We start from the raw sequence: 7,932 nt of genomic DNA on the forward strand, positions 1-7,932 counted from the left end.
AATATATCTAGAGGTGGGATGGACGTCTATTTTTGATTTGGTGTGAAAAAAAAATCAATTTATTTTCTTTAAAATCGTGTAAAACTTCACAACTTCGTCGGATCGATCCATCCCACCCCTCATAATAATTAGCATGGTTTCTTCTATTCGAGAATGCCCAAATATGGGTGTTCTCGTAAGCCGAACCCGCGGAAATCGGCCGAGAACACACCGAGTCAAAACACGAAGATGCGCGAAGGCCGGTCCACTTATGACGGCCATCTTTACAACGCGCGCGAGTGGACGGGAGCGGGTATGGTCGTCAAAACGGGTCTTTTTCTTCAATATTCTGCAAACTTAGCGTAATTTCTTTATTTGTAATGCCAGGTAATGTACCCAACTATGTTGTAACGTAAGTTTGTGCGATATTATCCTCCTGTTATTTTTCTACAATTTTTTTTTTCTGGGGACATACAGATCAGTCTTTCGCGTTCACCCCGAAACGCAGGCACTCTGATCACACTATTAATACAGTTATTTTCAGTCTTATCCTCATGTCTCTGACTTGATTTGAGGACTTTTTCCAGTCGCCACCGCGGATGTCGTTACAAACCCTAAGTGAGCCTCACTGGGCCACGCCACCGGATATCCTCTCCAGACAGGATGTACACAAGTGCCGCCAGAAAGTAGTACGTGACAAGGACGAAACATTTAGTAATAAGTGTTCGCTTTTAACAGTTTGCCTTATTTTTCGTATTGTGTTATATTTTTGAAGTATTAGTAGAATAATCTTTGCCTGGTATGATTTAGTTGTTGGTATACACGATATCTGACCACTTCCGCGGCGGATGGATATAGACAGAATTACTCGTCGCACAACCACCCAGCTTTAGTTGGAGAGGAAGGGCGGTGACGAGAGGTAGGTACTTCATTTCAGTCGCCTTTGTCTTTACAAATTGTCGCTTTTGTGACGGTCACTTTGCTTAGAAGGATATTTGAGATGCTGAGGTTACTCGTATGTAAATTTCGAGATGTCTTTCTGGGGCAAAGCCGGTTGATTTTGCCATTGCGCCACTCCGTGTTCTGTTACTGGCAGTTTGTGGAATGTGTCTCGCCACCCTGTCAGTTCGTCCGAACCTTTCGTCCCTAATCTTTAGTTTACTATTGTTTTAAAGTTTAACGTCTTGTGTGCTATACTTACAATAATACGACCGTAGCTGACGACAAAACTTGCCCATATTCAGTGTAAGGCTAGGCGCGTCTGACATCTGTGATGGATTATCTTGTTGGCGGGCGAGAACTGTGTCAATCAAACCGCAAGCATCAGGGCAGATGCATGGCGGCAGCAGACTTGTACGTGGCAATATATTTGGAAGACATGTTCCAAATAATTAACAGCCTAAGACATATTTTCTTATTGGTGGTGTTTATGTAGGTACATTTAGGCAAAGAAGATAGTCTGGCTCAAAATATGGAGCTTGTAAATATCTGGGTTGTACAGTTACTGTACTGTTATTATAGTTTTTGTAAATATGATATTTGACATTTTGTAGACGTGTAAATATCAACGCCATTCAGGCAACATTGTATGCCATGTTTGTGATGTTTGGTATCTTGTTAATTAATAAAGAATTGAATTGAAGATGCTATTTTAGGAAGTAATGTGGTAAAGATCCTAGTTCTCCACTTAATTTACCTTAAGGATTCAGATATCTGACCGCTGACGTTAACCTCTTCAAGAGCCATCCTAACCAACTGATGCCGTGTTTTCTGGTCATTATCAACTTTCAAGTTAAATTGTAGTGTAATGGTACTAATCTTTGTTCCTTATCTTTGTGTTTCTCTTCAGCAACACCTGAGATGAACATCATACATCATGGATTAGTTGCGAGGACCATCCCAAATAACACACCAGCAGCCGTGCACGGAAAAGTCGTACATGATGGAAATCAGCTATTCATCACAGCCTTCAACATCTTAGTTGTATGTAAAAACTGGTGACAGGGCAATTGGTTGACGTATCACTGAAGTTTGTCTTGTGACAGAACATCCAGCTTACTCAGGGGTTGTTAGGGTTAGGTCCATTCTTACAGCTGCCCAGCCTCTTGGAAACCCAGACTTCGGGGACTGTGCCACTGGCTCAGTGGGGGCTGGTTCAGCTTAGTTAGATGGGTTTGTTGGATGCTAATGTCTCATAACAATCTTTCGTATTACGCTATTTAGAAATAGTCCCTGAATCAATTATTCATTGTGGTACTTTGTCAACACAATCAGGAAAGGTAAGGCTTTTGTGTTTAATACTAAACGAGATCAGATATGTGCACAAGGCCAAGAGGTTTATACATGACATGGAGTCATCCAAGGTTTATCCTTCGGTCTAGCTAGTATAAATGCACACTTGAGTTTTCAGTTTACATGGATAAACCTACATTTGTTGTCGAGTTCTTGTTTGTATTTAGTAAACTCATCAGACTCCCAATTAAGAAATTCCCTCCATTGTCATCTGTGTCGGACTTGTAGTGTTCTCTCCAACACTCAAGAATACTCAATAATGAATCTCTTCATGACTGTACTCTACTGTGCTCGGATATACAGTGACAGGTTTGTAGGAGGGCTAAGTCTAACATCTGGGTTCTATTACTGGTGCGTGGCCTTGGTCTGCCTTGGTATGCGTGGGTGGAGCAGTCCTAACACATTTACTTAGTTCACATCACTACAGGACTCATCTGACGACATACAGTCTGACACAAGTACTCGCTGCAGTCACTCTAATTTCACGCATATTGGAATTTCCACTATGTTATTACTCTTCATAACACAATAATAAACAGAGGCATTTAATTGACATTGTACCAATAATTATCATATGAATCTCAGCGACACTAGGTGTTGTTGGGTAACGTTACATGTTGGTATGTTACTAAACGGTGACAAGCCTCTTTGATTTACAAGTATTATTTATGGGCTCATCAGATATGTGCACAAGGCCAAGAGATTTACATGTGGCCGTTAGTCATCCAAGGTTTATCCTTCGGTCTAACTAGTATACATGTACACTTGAGTTTTCAGTTTACATGGATAAGCCTACTTAATTGTACATTTGTTGTCGAGTTCTTGTTTGTATTTAGTAAACTCATCAGACTCCAAGAATTGGCCCTTTGCCTTAAGAAATTCCCTTCATTGTCCTCTGTGTCGGACTCATCTGACGACATACAGTCTGCCACAAGCACTCCCTGCAGTCACTCTTTCAGCTTTGTGTTGTGCGACTGATTTGCCCTTAATGCCCTCTTGTGACGATTCAGCTTCTGATCCCTCCAAAACATCTCAGTGATATTGACAGCACAAGGTATGGCGTTTGCTGTAAAGAAGTTTTCACATACACGTATACATCATCTGAAGTAGTCTAGAAAGAACTCTCAACGATAGCTGCCATGATGTCTTCATCTAGAGCAGCATGGCGCCCTTTCCCCTTGTAACTCGACGTTGCCAGCACTTGTTTGGTAACGTATATGTCCATCAGCTTTCTGAGGAAGCAGGACGCCTTGCCAACCCCAGTCAGCTGTGCATTAAGCAGTTGGCTGGGAAAGATCATCACTCCCAGGTTGGGAGTACCCAGTGGAATAGGTGACTGCACGGAACTCACGCAGTTTGGTCGTGACCCAATTTGCTCTAATAAGGAATGAAGATATGTCATACACTGAATTAAACAAATTTATTTAAATAGTCCCTGAATTAAGTATTGTGGTACAGATCATCATGATTAAAGTCGAGTTCTCGGTTGCAGAAAAGTACCAGTCCAAGGCACCAGTAGACCATATCTTGAAATGGACCATTGTCTCAACACAATTAGGAAAGGCTGTTGTGTTTAATACTAGACAAAGTCAATATTTATTCAGGACAGTAGCGCTCCCTTCTTACAATGAACGGGTTAAACCTGCCGTCACTACAGTAAGTGTAATATTATGTTCTATAAAATAAAGGATCCTTGTCTTTGTGATCTGAATGTCTGTCATTGATCAAAATAGATAAAACGGTCCAAGCTCAACAAGGAAATCAGTTTGGAAACTGTACATTGATCATCCTCATTCACAGGTGGATCTGAGATGAGGAAAAAGTATTAGATAAATATTGTTTGGAAAAAGTACAAATGTAGACCGTTATGAAGACCATTTTCCTACAGAACGTACCAACATTAATTTATTCAGGGAGTAAATATCTTACATGTAACAAGAAATCAAATACCTTGTACTTGAACACAAGCTGACCATCATGGCCTTTGGTGAACTTAGAGGTATGCGGGCAGCAATGCTATTCAGGGTCGTTGCTCACATCTCCAAGGAATGCCTTTAAGGCCTCCAATTCCCAGATCTGCGTGATCCGAGTCGAAGTCCACTTTGGATACATGGAATGAAGTCAACCAATGCTGTTTTTTTTTGCCCGTGACCAAGCTGTCAGGAAATTGATAAAGGCGTCTAACGCTGGTGTTAAACAGTGGCTAGCATTTTGACGTTTGTATTTTAAGACAAAAACCTGTATTTGTTTTAGCAAGTCTGTACATGTTAGCTTACATCCAAATTTCCTGTATAGCTGTGGTTCTAAACTTGCTAACTCCTCACATAGTTCTTCAGGTTCAATTGGCATGTTCGACATCTCATGGCGACTTCTGTCAACTGTATCCTTGTGGATGAAGATGAACTCTCGCTTTGTAACATATTTACCTTCACTACTTTTTACAACTTTAAGCTCAACTGTTAGCCTCTCCATGCGATACTTGAACATGCCATCAGCATGGCAGATCTTTACTCTTCCACTGATGACAGCTTGGTAGCCGCTTCCCTTTACTACAGCTCCCAAGCCGTCACACCGACTTTCCATGGCTTGTTTCATGGAAATTTCGGGTAATGTTCGGCTGCTTTCGGAGTGACATGTCGTAGAATGCCTTTTGTGCCTGTGGGTGTGGGGTGTGGGTGGGTTTAAAGTGGTAGGAAGATACTAAGTAACTTTACAAGGATATTAGAAGGACAGTCTTTGCAGCCACATGTGAAACCGCTCATATTCGATGTACGGCGAGTGTAGTCCGAGACTCAATACTGCTATCCTGTAAACTCTCGCACCATGAACAGCAGGGCGACGAAACTCACCAGAGCCAAGAGTCCTGACAGCGCCAGGACGATCCCATTGGTCCGCCGGTTTTTCATGGCGACCTACACAACTCTGTACCAGCACCTTCTGTCTTTGAGCTGCATTGAAGATGGTGCTTTGGTTGTTCCAACCTTAATCGAGGCAAACCGTTTTTGCAGCTGAATGCTAACTGGGTGTAATGGGACCCCCAGCTTCTCTGTACAGGTTTGAGGTCAGTGTGTGTTACCTGTGTTTTACAGGAGGTAGCTATTTAGCTATTTTAAATGATTTATGTATGCACTCAAAACAGAAAAATGAGAACAGTGCTGCGTTTCCACAGATAGGTACAAGAAGGACTGGCAGATGGCACATATGTATACATCAAGATTGCATATTGGCTCAAACCTGGCCTCATCAAGTGGCAGGTCATACGTTATCGAGTCAAGCAATTTTGCAAATGTCTGTTCGGTCAGGTTTTCATCACTTGTACTCTGTTCCTGTTCCTGTTCAACCTTTGTCAACTTGTCATCAGTCTGCAGCCTTGGCCTACCAGCCTTGGACTTCTTTTTTAATTGTCTCCCTCCTTTGGCGATAGACAAAACCTTTTCACAATGGATACATGGCCTGCCAAATGAGTGTTTATACCAAGACAAATTGTACAAACCTTGGGTGGTTTGTACAGCGAATGCGTCCACTTCGACCGCCCTTTAATAGTCTTCCTGCATTCGTGAGGGGATAGTGGCAATCCCGACAAAAACATCTTGACCCGTCAAACATGCCAAAATGGCCTCGAGTTGTGTGTCCCTGACTTCAAAGTCCCAGATGTCGCGGAAAATGCGCCGAACTCTGTCCTCCATCACTCCTCGTTTCAATTCTTCGACCCTTTCCCGGAATTTGTAGGTGCCGACGATAGACCTCAACATCTCCAGCTCCGTCTCTGGGACATGGAGGCGCCACGTATGGTATGTGTACCCATCAGGAATCAGATCCTTTCGGATGTGGTGAAGGGAATCTTCAAAGGAGAGTCCATCCTCTTCTTGGAGCAGGTGTAGTTTTTGTCTGACGTCCTGATGTTGAGAAACAAGGCATAGTACAGACTTAGTTTGGCAAACATAATACCTCCTAAGTATTTGCAATTTTAGCACATAGCATTGTAACTTCCATAAATGGGTCTGTCGTTTATGATGGATAATCTTCCAATGGTTAACATGTTTGCATTTGGGACATAGTGAATTTGATCAAGAGATGGGAACATTGTAAAGGTTTTTTGATTGGGATCAAATAATGTATGCCTAAACCTTATACATCTTAGGTCTACGTGGTAGTACCTGTAGCCTGCTGGGGTTATAAAAAGTGTCCCCTTTCTAAAGTCTGATTCAAAGGCCCGGAAAATAATGTATGGTGGCTTTGTGTTGGTAAAAGCCTGCCTACATCCTGCATACACCCTGGCTCTACAATTGCGAAGGTCTATCAAATGCCAAGGTGCAGTACTTGACATCCAGGGCCTTGGTGAATGACTTACAGATGGTGGAATGTTCTGTGCGGGTGGAATGTTCTGTGCGGGTGGAATGTTCTGTGCGGGTGGAATGTTCTGTGCGGGTGGAATGTTCTGTGCGGGTGGGATGTTCTGTGCGGGTGGAATGTTCTGTGCGGGTGGAATAGTGCCATCCGTACAGAACGTGACCGGGTGCGAGGTTGGAATATTCCAACTCGTTGAAACACTGGGCCGCGTCGTCCCACAACTGGAATAGGGTAATTCTGCGAAAGATCGCTGCGGGGTCGTGGTCATTGGTATACCAGTGGTTTGGAAAGATGTTTGTAGTAATCCAAACCCTTCTTGCGGCAAAGTTGACAAAGCCGCCCTTGATTGGTACACGCAACGGATAGCGGTCAACCATATTCAAAAAGGTTGGCCGGGGGATGTCGCCGTGGAAGTCGTTTAAAACAACATCACTTTGACCCATGTATCCGTCGAACCAGCCCCCTTCCGGTTTGTAGTAGGTGGTTGTGTCATCTGGCAGGTATTCCCGTACCAACCTACTCTTGCCACATCCCGGCGGCCCAACGAAGACGAAACAGCGGGTGAGGAAGTCGCGGGCCGGCTGCAGGCGGGCGTACGAGACATAGGCCTCTAGACCGCGGTGATGGCGTACAAAGGTCTCAGGCATTTCTTGCGCCAGTGCAGACAGGTCGCCGTCATTTTCCTGTAGGAAATTGGTGGCGGCCGTCAGGTCGTTCCTCTGCCCCTGTCTGATGGGATGTCCCATCCGCACGACGACGTTGCCATCTTTCGAGCAGTACCGCTCGTTGTCATGGTCGTTACCGACGGCCTTTTCCACGTGGCATCTGTCGCCTAGGTGCCCTTTCACCTGCGGGGTACGAACCTTCCTGGAAAAGTGTGTTCTCTCGGGCTGTCAAAGGAAAGGAAATTTCACAAGGATCTGGTTACCATTTTTTAAAATTGTTTCTGGGTTTTCTTAAAGAGTTGTAGCATCCAACATACTAATAATACCACTCCTAACAATGGCATAACATCACTAAGAATACCACTCCAAACCTCACACAGCAAACCTGTCATAACTTCACAAGCTAGCTTTTGAATTTAAACAGCCTGATATACATGCATGTCAAGATGGAGTCTTCATCTTGACTATTACTTTAACATCTTCGCAAAAAAATACACTATGACCTGTTCTACTTTCGACAAGCACACACTGCTGTTAGCAGATGATGTTGTGACAACCTGTTCATGTAGGATGGACTTCCATGTGACAAGGTTCATGTAGGATGAAATATATCTACATGTCTGTTTTTCACTTATCCGCAATATCA

At 43.4% G+C, this 7,932-nt stretch overlaps 1 long non-coding RNA gene across 1 annotated transcript; it reads left to right on the top strand.

Moving 5' to 3' along the window:
- Positions 1–267: 267 nt before the first annotated feature.
- Positions 268–2,425, top strand: LOC109486985. The gene is made up of 3 exons (XR_002141227.1): positions 268–898; positions 1,224–1,332; positions 1,829–2,425. It is a non-coding gene; the product is annotated as an uncharacterized LOC109486985 (long non-coding RNA).
- Positions 2,426–7,932: the final 5,507 nt, after the last annotated feature.

The sequence above is a fragment of the Branchiostoma belcheri genome, unplaced genomic scaffold (assembly GCF_001625305.1).
Source record: "Branchiostoma belcheri isolate BF01 breed outbred unplaced genomic scaffold, Haploidv18h27 scaffold847, whole genome shotgun sequence".
Lineage (NCBI taxonomy): Eukaryota > Metazoa > Chordata > Leptocardii > Amphioxiformes > Branchiostomatidae > Branchiostoma > Branchiostoma belcheri.